Raw genomic sequence first — 17,456 nt, 5'->3', positions numbered from 1 at the left:
ATGGGTTGCGCATTGGTTGAAGAACAGAGTTCAGTAGAATATACATACATGTAGACCTCTTACTACGGTAAAAACGTGCATGGTCAACTATTTTTCAGCTTTGCTGATTTGATGGCTTACTGAGGGGGAAAAAAATGGGAGTAAATATTCAAAGGTGGAATGGTGCCCAACTCAGATTCCAGATCCCCCAAAGTGAGACCGTATTAGCAGGAATTAACTTGTGCCAAAGTGTCAAACCTACGGTGTGCAAAGCGGCCATCTCAATTTGATAAAGCCTAAACAAAGAAATAAATACAAACCCGATAGAATCGGGATGATTTGCTGTTGGTATCAGGAAAATGGTTTTCAGGGCGCAAACTGCAGCGGCAAAACGGGGAGCCCCGGAAGTGAATTGCCGCCTGCCTGCACCACCTCCTTAGTTCACCCTTCAACTAGAGGGAGACCAGCCTCGGGCGGAACGGTGGGCGGAGGAGAAAGGGGTCGGGGGAGTGGGCCACCCCTATGCGGGTGCCGGGTTGTGCTCCAAGAACCACGTGGAGGCTCAAGCTACCCCCTGAGGACTGGGAGCCAACACCCGAACCCCTCGGGTTGAGGCCCCACCCCTCCAGAGGCCTCCCTTTCCCGGGTACCCAGGCTTCTTCAGCTGCAAGGATCGCACCCCCACCCCGCACAGGCCCCCCGCGGGACACCCGCGCAAGCGGCGCAGACGCTGGGAGAGGCCAGGGCAGTTCCAAGGCACAGGCCTCGGATCGGAGTACCCGCGGATCCTGAAAGGCAAACGCTGGGATGCCCTGGGATGGGGAGGGTCTCAGCCGCTTCGGTCGCCACTCGGGCCCCAAAGGGACGCGCGGAACCTTCGCGGGGACCGAGGGCTGACATGTCGCGGGCCCGCCGCGTGGGTTGGAGGCCGCCTGGCCGCGGGGCAGGCAGGTGCAGGCGCGCGGGATTCTGATTGGTCCCGGTGCCGCGGGAGCCAGAGGCGGGGCGCGGGCGGGGGTCTGGCGCTGCCGAGGCTTCCCTCTGGCTAGCGCAGTGGCGGCGCAGAGGTCGCGCACAGATGCGGGTCAGAGCTGCGCAGGGAGGCGGCAGAGGCGGGAAGGAAGCTGCCAGAGAAGCCCCGTAGGTAAGCGCGGGAGCCCGCGGGCCAGGGAGGGTCCGCCGCGCCGGGAACCCCCGCGACCTCGGGGCACGACCGAGAGCCCGGAGGTGGGGTAGGTCGCGCGGGGACCCGCTGCCACGCCGCGAGGTGCCCGAGAGTGAAAACGCATAGGCCCCGGCAAAAGTGCGGGTCCAGCAGGAGACGCGGGGATGCTTCGGACTTAGTGGCCAAGGTTCCGGCGCAATCCCGGCCAGGCCGCCCCTTCCCCGCCGTCCACCAGCGCGGCGCCTCGGGGCGCTGCCGCGGGTTGCGCGCGGCGGGTAGGGGGCTGGGTGGTGATGCCAGTGGGGGCCGGGAGGGGGGTTCCCGCAGGTTGGGGGATGGAGGAGGGGAGGCCCCGCGGCCCCGCGGCCCCGCGGCTCAGGCACCGCCGCGTCCGCTCCTGATTGCAGGCGCCTGTGAGCCGGGTGCGGTGCCTGGACGAAAGATGCATCATGGAATGAACCGGAGCCCGGGAGACGGATTTCTGGAGAAGCAGCAGCAGCAGCAGCCGCTGCCCCCTCGCAGGCTGCTGGCCGTGGTCCTGTAGATCCAGCTGTCTCTGTGCTTCGGCCCCGCACAGCTTACGGGCGGTGAGTGACCTCAGGGTCCACGGCGCGGGGGTGGGCGCCAACAGGAGACCACCCTCCGCCGGGACCCCCGGCGTTTCTCCGATGCCTGCGCGCGGCGCGCCCAGGGTGCATGCACAGCCCCATGGTGCCTGGAGCTGCCCAGCGGCCCGCAGCCAGGCTCCTCCGAATGGGGCAAAATGAGCGGGCCCATTACCCTCACTTGGGCCGCGGGCGAGCCAGAGAGAGGGAGAGGGCACTTCTGAGCTGAGCGCGTGTTTGTGGGCCTGTGCATGGTGTCGGAACCCTCAGTGGACAGGGACCAGGTGTCAGCTGTCAGATAGAAGCCGGCGCAGGTTGCCCCCCCCACCCACCCATCCTCCTTGTGAGTGTGAAATGTCTGAGGAACAGGCTAGTCTGGCAGAGGGACGGGTCTGTCGGGAAGTTCACTTTCTCTTACCTCTGGAGGTGCTGAGTTCCTGCACTGCTGTGCGGGTGTATGGGGGCCGGGCTGGGGCACAGAGGGTCCCGTCAGGGGTGCTTCTGGGGGATGGCTTTGTATCTCCATGTCTGATTTCCAGGGGAATGCAGTCGAGTGCATCCGTGGGAAGTGGGAGCTGGCTGAAAGAAAATGCAGAGCCTTGGTCCCCATCCGTGGCTGACCCTCTGTGTTTTGGGATCTGGGGGAGGGAGCTCTGTCTGCCTTGGTGGAGGAGAGGGAGGGAGGGAGTCCTGGCTGCATTTGGGAGCTGATTGCTGTCCCTTCCGGATTTCTGAGAGAGCTTGCTCATGTGCCCCTGTGAAAGGGCAGACTCCTATGTTTCCCAGCTGAACTACTGTTCATATATAAATAAGTGATAATTGGTGGAAAAGCAGGTATTGATTGCTATGGATAAACCATTTCCCATTTAAAATATTGCTGTTCGGAGAGTGAAGGGCAACAAGGAGAGACATGAGTGGAAAACTAGTAAAGGGGGGTGGGGAGGGACCGCAGAGGAATCCAGGTCTCAGGCATTGTGCGGAATGATCTGGACATCTGGAGCATGGAGGAGCTTTTGGGGCGTGCACGTCTCAGGATTAGTGAGCGGATACTTGCTTCATCCTAGGGACCCATTTTGGCTTTCTTTGGTTTTCTAACAGGGGGTGACTTTTGGGTGCTCTTAGTTCTATAGAAATGTGTCTGAGGTAGGTGTCCTTTTCACAGAGGACATGGTCAAATGGGAGGTCAGGGCAGCCACTGTGCCGTCTGAGGGGATCTGGTTGGCCCCTCTGTGCTGCTCCAGAGTTAGCTCTGCTTCTGGGGTGTGTGGGAGCATGGGCAGGAGGGCACAAATGGGGCTGGGCCTCCTCCTTCCTTCATCGCTTCCTCCCGGTTCTAGCCTCGACCCCTCCAACCAGGTCCATGCCATCCTTCCATCTCCTCCATCCATTTCTTCCGCATAGGTGACGGATCGTTGGCCTTAGGCTTCCCTTCTTGACCACTTTCCTCAGGCTGGAACCTGGACATGCCAGGCATCCGGCTACAGCTATATGCACGAAGACGTTATCTTAGGGGGAGGGCAGAGCAATGATGCAGAAGGTATCGGGGCACCTGAGTGACTGTGGAGCAGAGATGCTGAGAGAGAAGTGTAACCAGTCCAAGTGACTGTGTACTGGGTCGCTTCATTACACTGACTTAGCCTGGACTTCACCTCCATCCATCCTCCACCCATTCCCCAATTTATGATTTATATTTATTATATATCTATCATATTACATATTTATTATTCTGCCCAGCACTTAACAGCTCCAGACAGACCCAGTGCTTTCCTTTGTTGGCTTCTTGTGTCTTCCTTCACCGGAACGTAAGTTCTCAAAGGGCACAGAAGTTTTGTGTTCTGTGATCACTTTCTCATCCTGTTCACAGCTGGTGCTCAACTAACACATCCTGAGGGAAATACTGCTGGCCACTGAAAGTGAAATCATAATTTTTCCCCCCAAAAGAGATTCACTACGTTTTGAAAAATGTCTCATAGTGGGCAGGGAGAGGCTGGGGGATGGAAGGGAAAAGTGAGGGAAAATAGCACAGGGACCGCAGAGTTGAAGTCGGGCCACTGCACTGTGGTCAGTCAGTGACATGGGCACAAAGCCACTCCCCTCATGCTGGGGAGACAGGCCTCAGGAGAAACCAAACGTGCTGACACCTTGATCTTGAGTGGCTGGCCTCCAAAACTGAGAAGATAGACCTGTCTTGGTCATGACCCCGCAAGGGCTACGTGGTTAGGGCTGTTTTAGCAGACCAACACAAAAGGTCCTATAGAAAACTCACAGCTGGGGTGTTGCGGTGGCCACCCTCATGTTGGTTTTTCTTATGTTGCATGAACGGAAGCAAATTATTCAGAATAACTTCTCTGTTGCATCATGTGTGGGTCAGAAACTATATTTGCTGGAGAGGCTTTTCTAAGAGAGGTGTTGGCGAATGTACCAGGCTCCCTCAGGAAGTATTCCATGAGGCGGAATGACCGCATATTAGAAATGTCAGGGGACTCCAGCCTAGATCCCGTGTTTGGACTGAAAAACGTGTGTGTTCCTTTTGATCCTGATGGTGTCTGTACAAATGGGTTGCGCATTGGTTGAAGAACAGAGTTCAGTAGAATATACATACATGTAGACCTCTTACTATGGTAAAAACGTGCATGGTCAACTATTTCTCAGCTTTGCTGATTTGATGGCTTACTGAGGGGGAAAAAAATGGGAGTAAATATTCAAACGGCAGAGGTCAGTTATAGGACCTCCGAAATGTGGAATGGTGCACAACTCAGATTCCAGAACTCCCAAAGTGAGACCGTATTAGCAGGAATTAACTTGTGCCAAAGTGTCAAACCTACGGTGTGCAAAGCGGCCATCTCAATTTGATAAAGCCTAAACAAAGAAATAAATCCAAACCCGATAGAATCGGGATGATTTGCTGTTGGTATCAGGAAAATGGTTTTCAGGGCGCAAACTGCAGCGGCACAACGGGGAGCCCCGGAAGTGAATTGCCGCCTGCCTGCACCACCTCCTTAGTTCACCCTTCAACTAGAGGGAGACCAGCCTCAGGCGGAACGGTGGGTGGAGGAGAAAGGGGTCGGGGGAGTGGGCCACCCCTATGCGGGTGCCGGGTTGTGCTCCAAGAACCACGTGGAGGCTCAGGCTACCCCCTGAGGACTGGGAGCCAACACCCGAACCCCTCGGGTTGAGGCCCCACCCCTCCAGAGGCCTCCCTTTCCCGGGTACCCAGGCTTCTTCAGCTGCAAGGATCACACCCCCACCCCGCACAGGCCCCCCGCGGGACACCCGCGCAAGCGGCGCGGACGCTGGGAGAGGCCAGGGCAGTTCCAAGGCACAGGCCTCGGATCGGAGTACCCGCGGATCCTGAAGGGCAAACGCTGGGATGCCCTGGGATGGGGAGGGTCTCAGCCGCTTCGGTCGCCACTCGGGCCCCAAAGGGACGCGCGGAACCTTCGCGGGGACCGAGGGCTGACATGTCGCGGGCCCGCCGCGTGGGTTGGAGGCCGCCTGGCCGCGGGCAGGCAGGTGCAGGCGCGCGGGATTCAGATTGGTCCCGGTGCCGTGGGAGCCGGAGGGGGGGGCGCGGCCGGGGGTCTGGCGCTGCCGAGGCTTCCCTCTGGCTAGCGCGGTGGCGGCGCAGAGGTCACGCACAGATGCGGGTCAGACGGGGCAGGGAGGCGGCAGAGGCGGGAAGGAAGCTGCCAGAGAAGCCCCGTAGGTAAGCGCGGGAGACCGCGGGCCAGGGAGGGTCGCCGCGCCCGGAACCCCCGCGACCTCGGGGCACGACCCAGAGCCCAGAGGTGGGGTAGGTCGCGCGGGGACCCGCTGCCACGCCGCGAGGTGCCCGAGAGTGAAAACGCATAGGCCCCGGCAAAAGTGCGGGTCCAGCAGGAGACGCGGGGATGCTTCGGACTTAGTGGCCAAGGTTCCGGCGCAATCCCGGCCAGGCCGCCCCTCCCCCGCCGTCCACCCGGGCGGCGCGCCTCGGGGCGCTGCCCCGGGTTGCGCGCGGCGGGTAGGGGGGTGGGTGGGGATGCCAGTGGGGGCCGGGAGGGGGGTTCCCGCAGGGAGGGGGATGGAGGAGGGGAGGCCCCGCTGCCCCGCGGCCCCGCGGCTCAGGCACCGCCGCGTCCGCTCCTGATTGCAGGCGCCTGTGAGCCGGGTGCGGTGCCTGGACGAAAGATGCATCATGGAATGAACCGGAGCCCGGGAGACGGATTTCTGGAGAAGCAGCAGCAGCAGCAGCCGCTGCCCCCTCGCAGGCTGCTGGCCGTGGTCCTGTAGATCCAGCTGGCTCTGTGCTTCGGCCCCGCACAGCTTACGGGCGGTGAGTGACCTCAGGGTCCACGGCGCGGGGGTGGGCGCCAACAGGAGACCACCCTCCGCCGGGACCCCCGGCGTTTCTCCGATGCCTGCGCGCGGCGCGCCCAGGGTGCATGCACAGCCCCATGGTGCCTGGAGCTGCCCAGCGGCCCGCAGCCAGGCTCCTCCGAATGGGGCAAAATGAGCGGGCCCATTACCCTCACTTGGGCCGCTGGCGAGCCAGAGACAGGGAGAGGGAACTTCTGAGCTGAGCGCGTGTTTGTGGGCCTGTGCATGGTGTCGGAACCCTCAGTGGACAGGAACCAGGTGTCAGCTGTCAGATAGAAGCCGGGGCAGGTTGCCCCCCCCCACCCACCCATCCTCCTTGTGAGTGTGAAATGTCTGAGGAACAGGCTAGTCTGGCAGAGGGACGGGTCTGTCTGGAAGTTCACTTTCTCTTACCTCTGGAGGTGCTGAGTTCCTGCACTGCTGTGCGGGTGTATGGGGGCCGGGCTGGGGCACAGAGGGTCCCGTCAGGGTGCTTCTGGGGGATGGCTTTGTATCTCCATGTCTGATTTACAGGGGAATGCAGTCGAGTGCATCCGTGGGAAGTGGGAGCTGGCTGAAAGAAAATGCAGAGCCTTGGTCCCCATCCGTGGCTGACCCTCTGTGTTTTGGGATCTGGGGGAGGGAGCTCTGTCTGCCTTGGTGGAGGAGAGGGAGGGAGGGAGTCCTGGCTGCATTTGGGAGCTGATTGCTGTCCCTTCCGGATTTCTGAGAGAGCTTGCTCATGTGCCCCTGTGAAAGGGCAGACTCCTATGTTTCCCAGCTGAACTACTGTTCATATATAAATAAGTGATAATTGGTGGAAAAGCAGGTATTGATTGCTATGGATAAACCATTTCCCATTTAAAATATTGCTGTTCGGAGATTGAAGGGCAACAAGGAGAGACATGAGTGGAAAACTAGTAAAGGGGGGTGGGGAGGGACCGCAGAGGAATCCAGGTCTCAGGCATTGTGCGGAAAGATCTGGACATCTGGAGCATGGGGGAGCTTTTGGGGCGTGCACGTCTCAGGATTAGTGAGCGGATACTTGCTTCATCCTAGGGACCCATTTTGGCTTTCTTTGGTTTTCTAACAGGGGGTGACTTTTGGGTGCTCTTAGTTCTATAGAAATGTGTCTGAGGTAGGTGTCCTTTTCACAGAGGACATGGTCAAATGGGAGGTCAGGGCAGCCACTGTGCCGTCTGAGGGGATCTGGTTGGCCCCTGTGTGCTGCTCCAGAGTTAGCTCTGCTTCTGGGGTGTGTGGGAGCATGGGCAGGAGGGCACAAATGGGGCTGGGCCTCCTCCTTCCTTCATCGCTTCCTCCCGGTTCTAGCCTCGACCCCTCCAACCAGGTCCATGCCATCCTTCCATCTCCTCCATCCATTTCTTCCGCATAGGTGACGGATCGTTGGCCTTAGGCTTCCCTTCTTGACCACTTTCCTCAGGGTGGAACCTGGACATGCCAGGCATCCGGCTACAGCTATATGCACGAAGACGTTATCTTAGGGGGAGGGCAGAGCAACGATGCAGAAGGTATCGGGGCACCTGAGTGACTGTGGAGCAGAGATGCTGAGAGAGAAGAGTAACCAGTCCAAGTGACTGTGTACTGGATCGCTTCATTACACTGACTTAGCCTGGACTTCACCTCCATCCATCCTCCACCCATTCCCCAATTTATGGTTTATATTTATTATATATCTATCATATTACATATTTATTATTCTGCCCAGCACTTAACAGCTCCAGACAGACCCAGTGCTTTCCTTTGTTGGCTTCTTGTGTCTTCCTTCACTGGAACGTAAGTTCTCAAAGGGCACAGAAGTTTTGTGTTCTGTGATCACTTTCTCATCCTGTTCACAGCTGGTGCTCAACTAACACATCCTGAGGGAAATACTGCTGGCCACTGAAAGTGAAATCATAATTTTTCCCCCCAAAAGAGATTCACTACGTTTTGAAAAATGTCTCATAGTGGGCAGGGAGAGGCTGGGGGATGGAAGGGAAAAGTGAGGGAAAATAGCACAGGGACCGCAGAGTTGAAGTCGGGCCACTGCACTGTGGTCAGTCAGTAACATGGGCACAAAGCCACACCCCTCATGCTGGGGAGACAGGCCTCAGGAGAAACCAAACGTGCTGACACCTTGATCTTGAGTGGCTGGCCTCCAAAACTGAGAAGATATACCTGTCTTGGTCATGACCCCGCAAGGGCTACGTGGTTAGGGCTGTTTTAGCAGACCAACACAAAAGGTCCTATAGAAAACTCACAGCTGGGGTGTTGCGGTGGCCACCCTCATGTTGGCTTTTCTTATGATGCATGAACGGAAGCAAATTATTCAGAATAACTTCTCTGTTGCATCATGTTTGGGTCAGAAACTATATTTGCTGGAGAGGCTTTTCTAAGAGAGGTGTTGGCGAATGGACCAGGCTCCCTCAGGAAGTATTCCATGAGGCGGAATGACCGCTTATTAGAAATGTCAGGGGACTCCAGCCTAGATCCCGTGTTTGGACAGAAAAACGTGTGTGTTCCTTTTGATCCTGATGGTGTCTGTACAAATGGGTTGCCCATTGGTTGAAGAACAGAGTTCAGTAGAATATACATACATGTAGACCTCTTACTACGGTAAAAACGTGCATGATCAACTATTTCTCAGCTTTGCTGATTGGATGGCTTACTGAGGGGGAAAAAAATGGGAGTAAATATTCAAACGGCAGAGGTCAGTTATAGGACCTCCGAAATGTGGAATGGTGCCCAACTCAGATTCCAGAACCCCCAAAGTGAGACCGTATTAGCAGGAATTAACTTGTGCCAAAGTGTCAAACCTACGGTGTGCAAAGCGGCCATCTCAATTTGATAAAGCCTAAACAAAGAAATAAATCCAAAGCCGATAGAATCGGGATGATTTGCTGTTGGTATCAGGAAAATGGTTTTCAGGGCGCAAACTGCAGCGGCAAAACGGGGAGCCCCGGAAGTGAATTGCCGCCTGCCTGCACCACCTCCTTAGTTCACCCTTCAACTAGAGGGAGACCAGCCTCGGGCGGAACGGTGGGCGGAGGAGAAAGGGGTCGGGGGAGTGGGCCACCCCTATGCGGGTGCCGGGTTGTGCTCCAAGAACCACGTGGAGGCTCAGGCTACCCCCTGAGGACTGGGAGCCAACACCCGAACCCCTCGGGTTGAGGCCCCACCCCTCCAGAGGCCTCCCTTTCCCGGGTACCCAGGCTTCTTCAGCTGCAAGGATCGCACCCCCACCCCGCACAGGCCCCCCGCGGGACACCCGCGCAAGCGGCGCAGACGCTGGGAGAGGCCAGGGCAGTTCCAAGGCACAGGCCTCGGATCGGAGTACCCGCGGATCCTGACGGGCAAACGCTGGGATGCCCTGGGATGGGGAGGGTCTCAGCCGCTTCGGTCGCCACTCGGGCCCCAAAGGGACGCGCGGAACCTTAGCGGGGACCGAGGGCTGACATGTCGCGGGCCCGCCGCGTGGGTTGGAGGCCGCCTGGCCGCGGGGCAGGCAGGTGCAGGCGCGCGGGATTCTGATTGGTCCCGGTGCCGCGGGAGCCGGAGGCGGGGCGCGGGCGGGGGTCTGGCGCTGCCGAGGCTTCCCTCTGGCTAGCGTAGTGGCAGCGCAGAGGTCGCGCACAGATGCCGGTCAGAGCTGCGCAGGGAGGCGGCAGAGGCGGGAAGGAAGCTGCCAGAGAAGCCCCGTAGGTAAGCGCGGGAGCCCAAGGGCCAGGGGGGTTCCGTCACGCCAGGAACCCCCGCGACCTCGGGGCACAACCGAGAGCCCGGAGGTGGGGTAGGTCGCGCGGGGACCCGCTGCCACGCCGCGAGGTGCCCGAGAGTGAAAACGCATAGGCCCCGGCAAAAGTGCGGGTACAGCAGGAGACGCGGGGATGTTTCGGACTTAGTGGCCAAGGTTCCGGCGCAATCCCGGCCAGGCCGCCCCTCCCCCGCCGTCCACCCGCGCGGCGCCTCGGGGCACTGCCGCGGGTTTCCCGCGGCGGGTAGGGGGGTGAGTGGTGATGCCAGTGGTGGCCGGGAGGGGGGTTCCCGCAGGGAGGGGGATGGAGGAGGGGAGGCCCCGCTGCCCCGCGGCCCCGCGGCTCAGGCACCGCCGCGTCCGCTCCTGATTGCAGGCGCCTGTGAGCCGGGTGCGGTGCCTGGATGAAAGATGCATCATGGAATGAACCGGAGCCCGGGAGACGGATTTCTGGAGAAGCAGCAGCAGCAGCAGCCGCTGCCCCCTCGCAGGCTGCTGGCCGTGGTCCTGTAGATCCAGCTGGCTCTGTGCTTCGGCCCCGCACAGCTTACGGGCGGTGAGTGACCTCAGGGTCCACGGCGCGGGGGTGGGCGCCAACAGGAGACCACCCTCCGCCGGGACCCCCGGCGTTTCTCCGATGCCTGCGCGCGGCGCGCCCAGGGTGCATGCACAGCCCCATGGTGCCTGGAGCTGCCCAGCGGCCCGCAGCCAGGCTCCTCCGAATGGGGCAAAATGAGCGGGCCCATTACCCTCACTTGGGCCGCGGGCGAGCCAGAGAGAGGGAGAGGGCACTTCTGAGCTGAGCGCGTGTTTGTGGGCCTGTGCATGGTGTCGGAACCCTCAGTGGACAGGGACCAGGTGTCAGCTGTCAGATAGAAGCCGGCGCAGGTTGCCCCACCCCCCACCCATCCTCCTTGTGAGTGTGAAATGTCTGAGGAACAGGCTAGTCTGGCAGAGGGACGGGTCTGTCGGGAAGTTCACTTTCTCTTACCTCTGGAGGTGCTGAGTTCCTGCACTGCTGTGCGGGTGTATGGGGGCCGGGCTGGGGCACAGAGGGTCCCGTCAGGGGTGCTTCTGGGGGATGGCTTTGTATCTCCATGTCTGATTTCCAGGGGAATGCAGTCGAGTGCATCCGTGGGAAGTGGGAGCTGGCTGAAAGAAAATGCAGAGCCTTGGTCCCCATCCGTGGCTGACCCTCTGTGTTTTGGGATCTGGGGGAGGGAGCTCTGTCTGCCTTGGTGGAGGAGAGGGAGGGAGGGAGTCCTGGCTGCATTTGGGAGCTGATTGCTGTCCCTTCCGGATTTCTGAGAGAGCTTGCTCATGTGCCCCTGTGAAAGGGCAGACTCCTATGTTTCCCAGCTGAACTACTGTTCATATATAAATAAGTGATAATTGGTGGAAAAGCAGCTATTGATTGCTATGGATAAACCATTTCCCATTTAAAATATTGCTGTTCAGAGAGTGAAGGGGAACAAGGAGAGACATGAGTGGAAAACTAGTAAAGGGGGGTGGGGAGGGACCGCAGAGGAATCCAGGTCTCAGGCATTGTGCGGAAAGATCTGGACATCTGGAGCATGGGGGAGCTTTTGGGGCGTGCACGTCTCAGGATTAGTGAGCGGATACTTGCTTCATCCTAGGGACCCATTTTGGCTTTCTTTGGTTTTCTAACAGGGGGTGACTTTTGGGTGCTCTTAGTTCTATAGAAATGTGTCTGAGGTAGGTGTCCTTTTCACAGAGGACATGGTCAAATGGGAGGTCAGGGCAGCCACTGTGCCGTCTGAGGGGATCTGGTTGGCCCCTCTGTGCTGCTCCAGAGTTAGCTCTGCTTCTGGGGTGTGTGGGAGCATGGGCAGGAGGGCACAAATGGGGCTGGGCCTCCTCCTTCCTTCATCGCTTCCTCCCGGTTCTAGCTTCGACCCCTCCAACCAGGTCCATGCCATCCTTCCATCTCCTCCATCCATTTCTTCCGCATAGGTGACGGATCGTTGGCCTTAGGCTTCCCTTCTTGACCACTTTCCTCAGGCTGGAACCTGGACATGCCAGGCATCCGGCTACAGCTATATGCACGAAGACGTTATCTTAGGGGGAGGGCAGAGCAACGATGCAGAAGGTATCGGGGCACCTGAGTGACTGTGGAGCAGAGATGCTGAGAGAGAAGAGTAACCAGTCCAAGTGACTGTGTACTGGATCGCTTCATTACACTGACTTAGCCTGGACTTCACCTCCATCCATCCTCCACCCATTCCCCAATTTATGATTTATATTTATTATATATCTATCATATTACATATTTATTATTCTGCCCAGCACTTAACAGCTCCAGACAGACCCAGTGCTTTCCTTTGTTGGCTTCTTGTGTCTTCCTTCACCGGAACGTAAGTTCTCAAAGGGCACAGAAGTTTTGTGTTCTGTGATCACTTTCTCATCCTGTTCACAGCTGGTGCTCAACTAACACATCCTGAGGGAAATACTGCTGGCCACTGAAAGTGAAATCATAATTTTTCCCCCCAAAAGAGATTCACTACGTTTTGAAAAATGTCTCATAGTGGGCAGGGAGAGGCTGGGGGATGGAAGGGAAAAGTGAGGGAAAATAGCACAGGGACCGCAGAGTTGAAGTAGGGCCACTGCACTGTGGTCAGTCAGTGACATGGGCACAAAGCCACTCCCCTCATGCTGGGGAGACAGGCCTCAGGAGAAACCAAACGTGCTGACACCTTGATCTTGAGTGGCTGGCCTCCAAAACTGAGAAGATAGACCTGTCTTGGTCATGACCCCGCAAGGGCTACGTGGTTAGGGCTGTTTTAGCAGACCAACACAAAAGGTCCTATAGAAAACTCACAGCTGGGGTGTTGCGGTGGCCACCCTCATGTTGGCTTTTCTTATGTTGCATGAACGGAAGCAAATTATTCAGAATAACTTCTCTGTTGCATCATGTGTGGGTCAGAAACTATATTTGCTGGAGAGGCTTTTCTAAGAGAGGTGTTGGCGAATGTACCAGGCTCCCTCAGGAAGTATTCCATGAGGCGGAATGACCGCTTATTAGAAATGTCAGGGGACTCCAGCCTAGATGCCGTGTTTGGACAGAAAAACGTGTGTGTTCCTTTTGATCCTGATGGTGTCTGTACAAATGGGTTGCGCATTGGTTGAAGAACAGAGTTCAGTAGAATATACATACATGTAGACCTCTTACTACGGTAAAAACGTGCATGGTCAACTATTTCTCAGCTTTGCTGATTGGATGGCTTACTGAGGGGGAAAAAATGGGAGTAAATATTCAAAGGTGGAATGGTGCCCAACTCAGATTCCAGAACCCCCAAAGTGAGACCGTATTAGCAGGAATTAACTTGTGCCAAAGTGTCAAACCTACGGTGTGCAAAGCGGCCATCTCAATTTGATAAAGCCTAAACAAAGAAATAAATCCAAACCCGATAGAATCGGGATGATTTGCTGTTGGTATCAGGAAAATGGTTTTCAGGGCGCAAACTGCAGCGGCAAAACGGGGAGCCCCGGAAGTGAATTGCCGCCTGCCTGCACCACCTCCTTAGTTCACCCTTCAACTAGAGGGAGACCAGCCTCGGGCGGAACGGTGGGCGGAGGAGAAAGGGGTCGGGGGAGTGGGCCACCCCTATGCGGGTGCCGGGTTGTGCTCCAAGAACCACGTGGAGGCTCAGGCTACCCCCTGAAGACTGGGAGCCAACACCCGAACCCCTCGGGTTGAGGCCCCACCCCTCCAGAGGCCTCCCTTTCCCGGGTACCCAGGCTTCTTCAGCTGCAAGGATCGCACCCCCACCCCGCACAGGCCCCCCGCGGGACACCCGCGCAAGCGGCGCAGACGCTGGGAGAGGCCAGGGCAGTTCCAAGGCACAGGCCTCGGATCGGAGTACCCGCGGATCCTGAAAGGCAAACGCTGGGATGCCCTGGGATGGGGAGGGTCTCAGCCGCTTCGGTCGCCACTCGGGCCCCAAAGGGACGCGCGGAACCTTCGCGGGGACCGAGGGCTGACATGTCGCGGGCCCGCCGCGTGGGTTGGAGGCCGCCTGGCCGCAGGGCAGGCAGGTGCAGGCGCGCGGAATTCTGATTGGTCCCGGTGCCGCGGGAGCCAGAGGCGGGGCGCGGGCGGGGGTCTGGCGCTGCCGAGGCTTCCCTCTGGCTAGCGCAGTGGCGGCGCAAAGGTCGCGCACAGATGCGGGTCAGAGCTGCGCAGGGAGGCGGCAGAGGCGGGAAGGAAGCTGCCAGAGAAGCCCCGTAGGTAAGCGCGGGAGCCCGCGGGCCAGGGAGGGTCCGCCGCGCCGGGAACCCCCGCGACCTCGGGGCACGACCGAGAGCCCGGAGGTGGGGTAGGTCGCGCGGGGACCCGCTGCCACGCCGCGAGGTGCCCGAGAGTGAAAACGCATAGGCCCCGGCAAAAGTGCGGGTCCAGCAGGAGACGCGGGGATGCTTCGGACTTAGTGGCCAAGGTTCCGGCGCAATCCCGGCCAGGCCGCCCCTCCCCCGCCGTCCACCTGCGCGGCGCCTCGGGGCGCTGCCGCGGGTTGCGCGCGGCGGGTAGGGGGGTGGGTGGTGATGCCAGTGGGGGCCTGGAGGGGGGTTCCCGCAGGTTGGGGGATGGAGGAGGGGAGGCCCCGCTGCCCCGCGGCCCCGCGGCTCAGGCACCGCCGCGTCCGCTCCTGATTGCAGGCGCCTGTGAGCCGGGTGCGGTGCCTGGACGAAAGATGCATCATGGAATGAACCGGAGCCCGGGAGACGGATTTCTGGAGAAGCAGCAGCAGCAGCAGCCGCTGCCCCCTCGCAGGCTGCTGGCCGTGGTCCTGTAGATCCAGCTGGCTCTGTGCTTCGGCCCCGCACAGCTTACGGGCGGTGAGTGACCTCAGGGTCCACGGCGCGGGGGTGGGCGCCAACAGGAGACCACCCTCCGCCGGGACCCCCGGCGTTTCTCCGATGCCTGCGCGCGGCGCGCCCAGGGTGCATGCACAGCCCCATGGTGCCTGGAGCTGCCCAGCGGCCCGCAGCCAGGCTCCTCCGAATGGGGCAAAATGAGCGGGCCCATTACCCTCACTTGGGCCGCGGGCGAGCCAGAGAGAGGGAGAGGGCACTTCTGAGCTGAGCGCGTGTTTGTGGGCCTGTGCATGGTGTCGGAACCCTCAGTGGACAGGGACCAGGTGTCAGCTGTCAGATAGAAGCCGGCGCAGGTTGCCCCCCCCACCCACCCATCCTCCTTGTGAGTGTGAAATGTCTGAGGAACAGGCTAGTCTGGCAGAGGGACGGGTCTGTCGGGAAGTTCACTTTCTCTTACCTCTGGAGGTGCTGAGTTCCTGCACTGCTGTGCGGGTGTATGGGGGCCGGGCTGGGGCACAGAGGGTCCCGTCAGGGGTGCTTCTGGGGGATGGCTTTGTATCTCCATGTCTGATTTCCAGAGGAATGCAGTCGAGTGCATCCGTGGGAAGTGGGAGCTGGCTGAAAGAAAATGCAGAGCCTTGGTCCCCATCCGTGGCTGACCCTCTGTGTTTTGGGATCTGGGGGAGGGAGCTCTGTCTGCCTTGGTGGAGGAGAGGGAGGGAGGGAGTCCTGGCTGCATTTGGGAGCTGATTGCTGTCCCTTCCGGATTTCTGAGAGAGCTTGCTCATGTGCCCCTGTGAAAGGGCAGACTCCTATGTTTCCCAGCTGAACTACTGTTCATATATAAATAAGTGATAATTGGTGGAAAAGCAGGTATTGATTGCTATGGATAAAACATTTCCCATTTAAAATATTGCTGTTCGGAGAGTGAAGGGCAACAAGGAGAGACATGAGTGGAAAACTAGTAAAGGGGGGTGGGGAGGGACCGCAGAGGAATCCAGGTCTCAGGCATTGTGCGGAAAGATCTGGACATCTGGAGCATGGAGGAGCTTTTGGGGCGTGCACGTCTCAGGATTAGTGAGCGGATACTTGCTTCATCCTAGGGACCCATTTTGGCTTTCTTTGGTTTTCTAACAGGGGGTGACTTTTGGGTGCTCTTAGTTCTATAGAAATGTGTCTGAGGTAGGTGTCCTTTTCACAGAGGACATGGTCAAATGGGAGGTCAGGGCAGCCACTGTGCCGTCTGAGGGGATCTGGTTGGCCCCTCTGTGCTGCTCCAGAGTTAGCTCTGCTTCTGGGGTGTGTGGGAGCATGGGCAGGAGGGCACAAATGGGGCTGGGCCTCCTCCTTCCTTCATCGCTTCCTCCCGGTTCTAGCCTCGACCCCTCCAACCAGGTCCATGCCATCCTTCCATCTCCTCCATCCATTTCTTCCGCATAGGTGACGGATCGTTGGCCTTAGGCTTCCCTTCTTGACCACTTTCCTCAGGCTGGAACCTGGACATGCCAGGGATCCGGCTACAGCTATATGCACGAAGACGTTATCTTAGGGGGAGGGCAGAGCAACGATGCAGAAGCTCCCGGGGCACCTGAGTGATTGTGGAGCAGAGATGCTGAGAGAGAAGAGTAACCAGTCCAAGTGACTGTGTACTGGATCGCTTCATTACACTGACTTAGCCTGGACTTCACCTCCATCCATCCTCCACCCATTCCCCAATTTATGATTTATATTTATTATATATCTATCATATTACATATTTATTATTCTGCCCAGCACTTAACAGCTCCAGACAGACCCAGTGCTTTCTTTTGTTGGCTTCTTGTGTCTTCCTTCACCGGAATGTAAGTTCTCAAAGGGCACAGAAGTTTTGTGTTCTGTGATCACTTTCTCATCCTGTTCACAGCTGGTGCTCAACTAACACATCCTGAGGGAAATACTGCTGGCCACTGAAAGTGAAATCATAATTTTTCCCCCCAAAAGAGATTCACTACGTTTTGAAAAATGTCTCATAGTGGGCAGGGAGAGGCTGGGGGATGGAAGGGAAAAGTGAGGGAAAATAGCACAGGGACCGCAGAGTTGAAGTCGGGCCACTGCACTGTGGTCAGTCAGTAACATGGGCACAAAGCCACTCCCCTCATGCTGGGGAGACAGGCCTCAGGAGAAACCAAACGTGCTGACACCTTGATCTTGAGTGGCTGGCCTCCAAAACTGAGAAGATAGACCTGTCTTGGTCATGACCCCGCAAGGGCTACGTGGTTAGGGCTGTTTTAGCAGACCAACACAAAAGGTCCTATAGAAAACTCACAGCTGGGGTGTTGCGGTGGCCACCCTAATGTTTGTTTTTCTTATGTTGCATGAACGGAAGCAAATTATTCAGAATAACTTCTCTGTTGCATCATGTGTGGGTCAGAAACTATATTTGCTGGAGAGGCTTTTCTAAGAGAGGTGTTGGCGAATGTACCAGGCTCCCTCAGGAAGTATTCCATGAGGCGGAATGACCGCTTATTAGAAATGTCAGGGGACTCCAGCCTAGATCCCGTGTTTGGACAGAAAAACGTGTGTGTTCCTTTTGATCCTGATGGTGTCTGTACAAATGGGTTGCGCATTGGTTGAAGAACAGAGTTCAGTAGAATATACATACATGTAGACCTCTTACTACGGTAAAAACGTGCATGGTCAACTATTTTTCAGCTTTGCTGATTTGATGGCTTACTGAGGGGGAAAAAAATGGGAGTAAATATTCAAAGGTGGAATGGTGCCCAACTCAGATTCCAGATCC

This window comes from Mustela nivalis, assembly GCF_964662115.1.
Source record: "Mustela nivalis genome assembly, contig: HAP1_SCAFFOLD_809, whole genome shotgun sequence".
Lineage (NCBI taxonomy): Eukaryota > Metazoa > Chordata > Mammalia > Carnivora > Mustelidae > Mustela > Mustela nivalis.
This window is presented reverse-complemented; position numbering follows the sequence as displayed.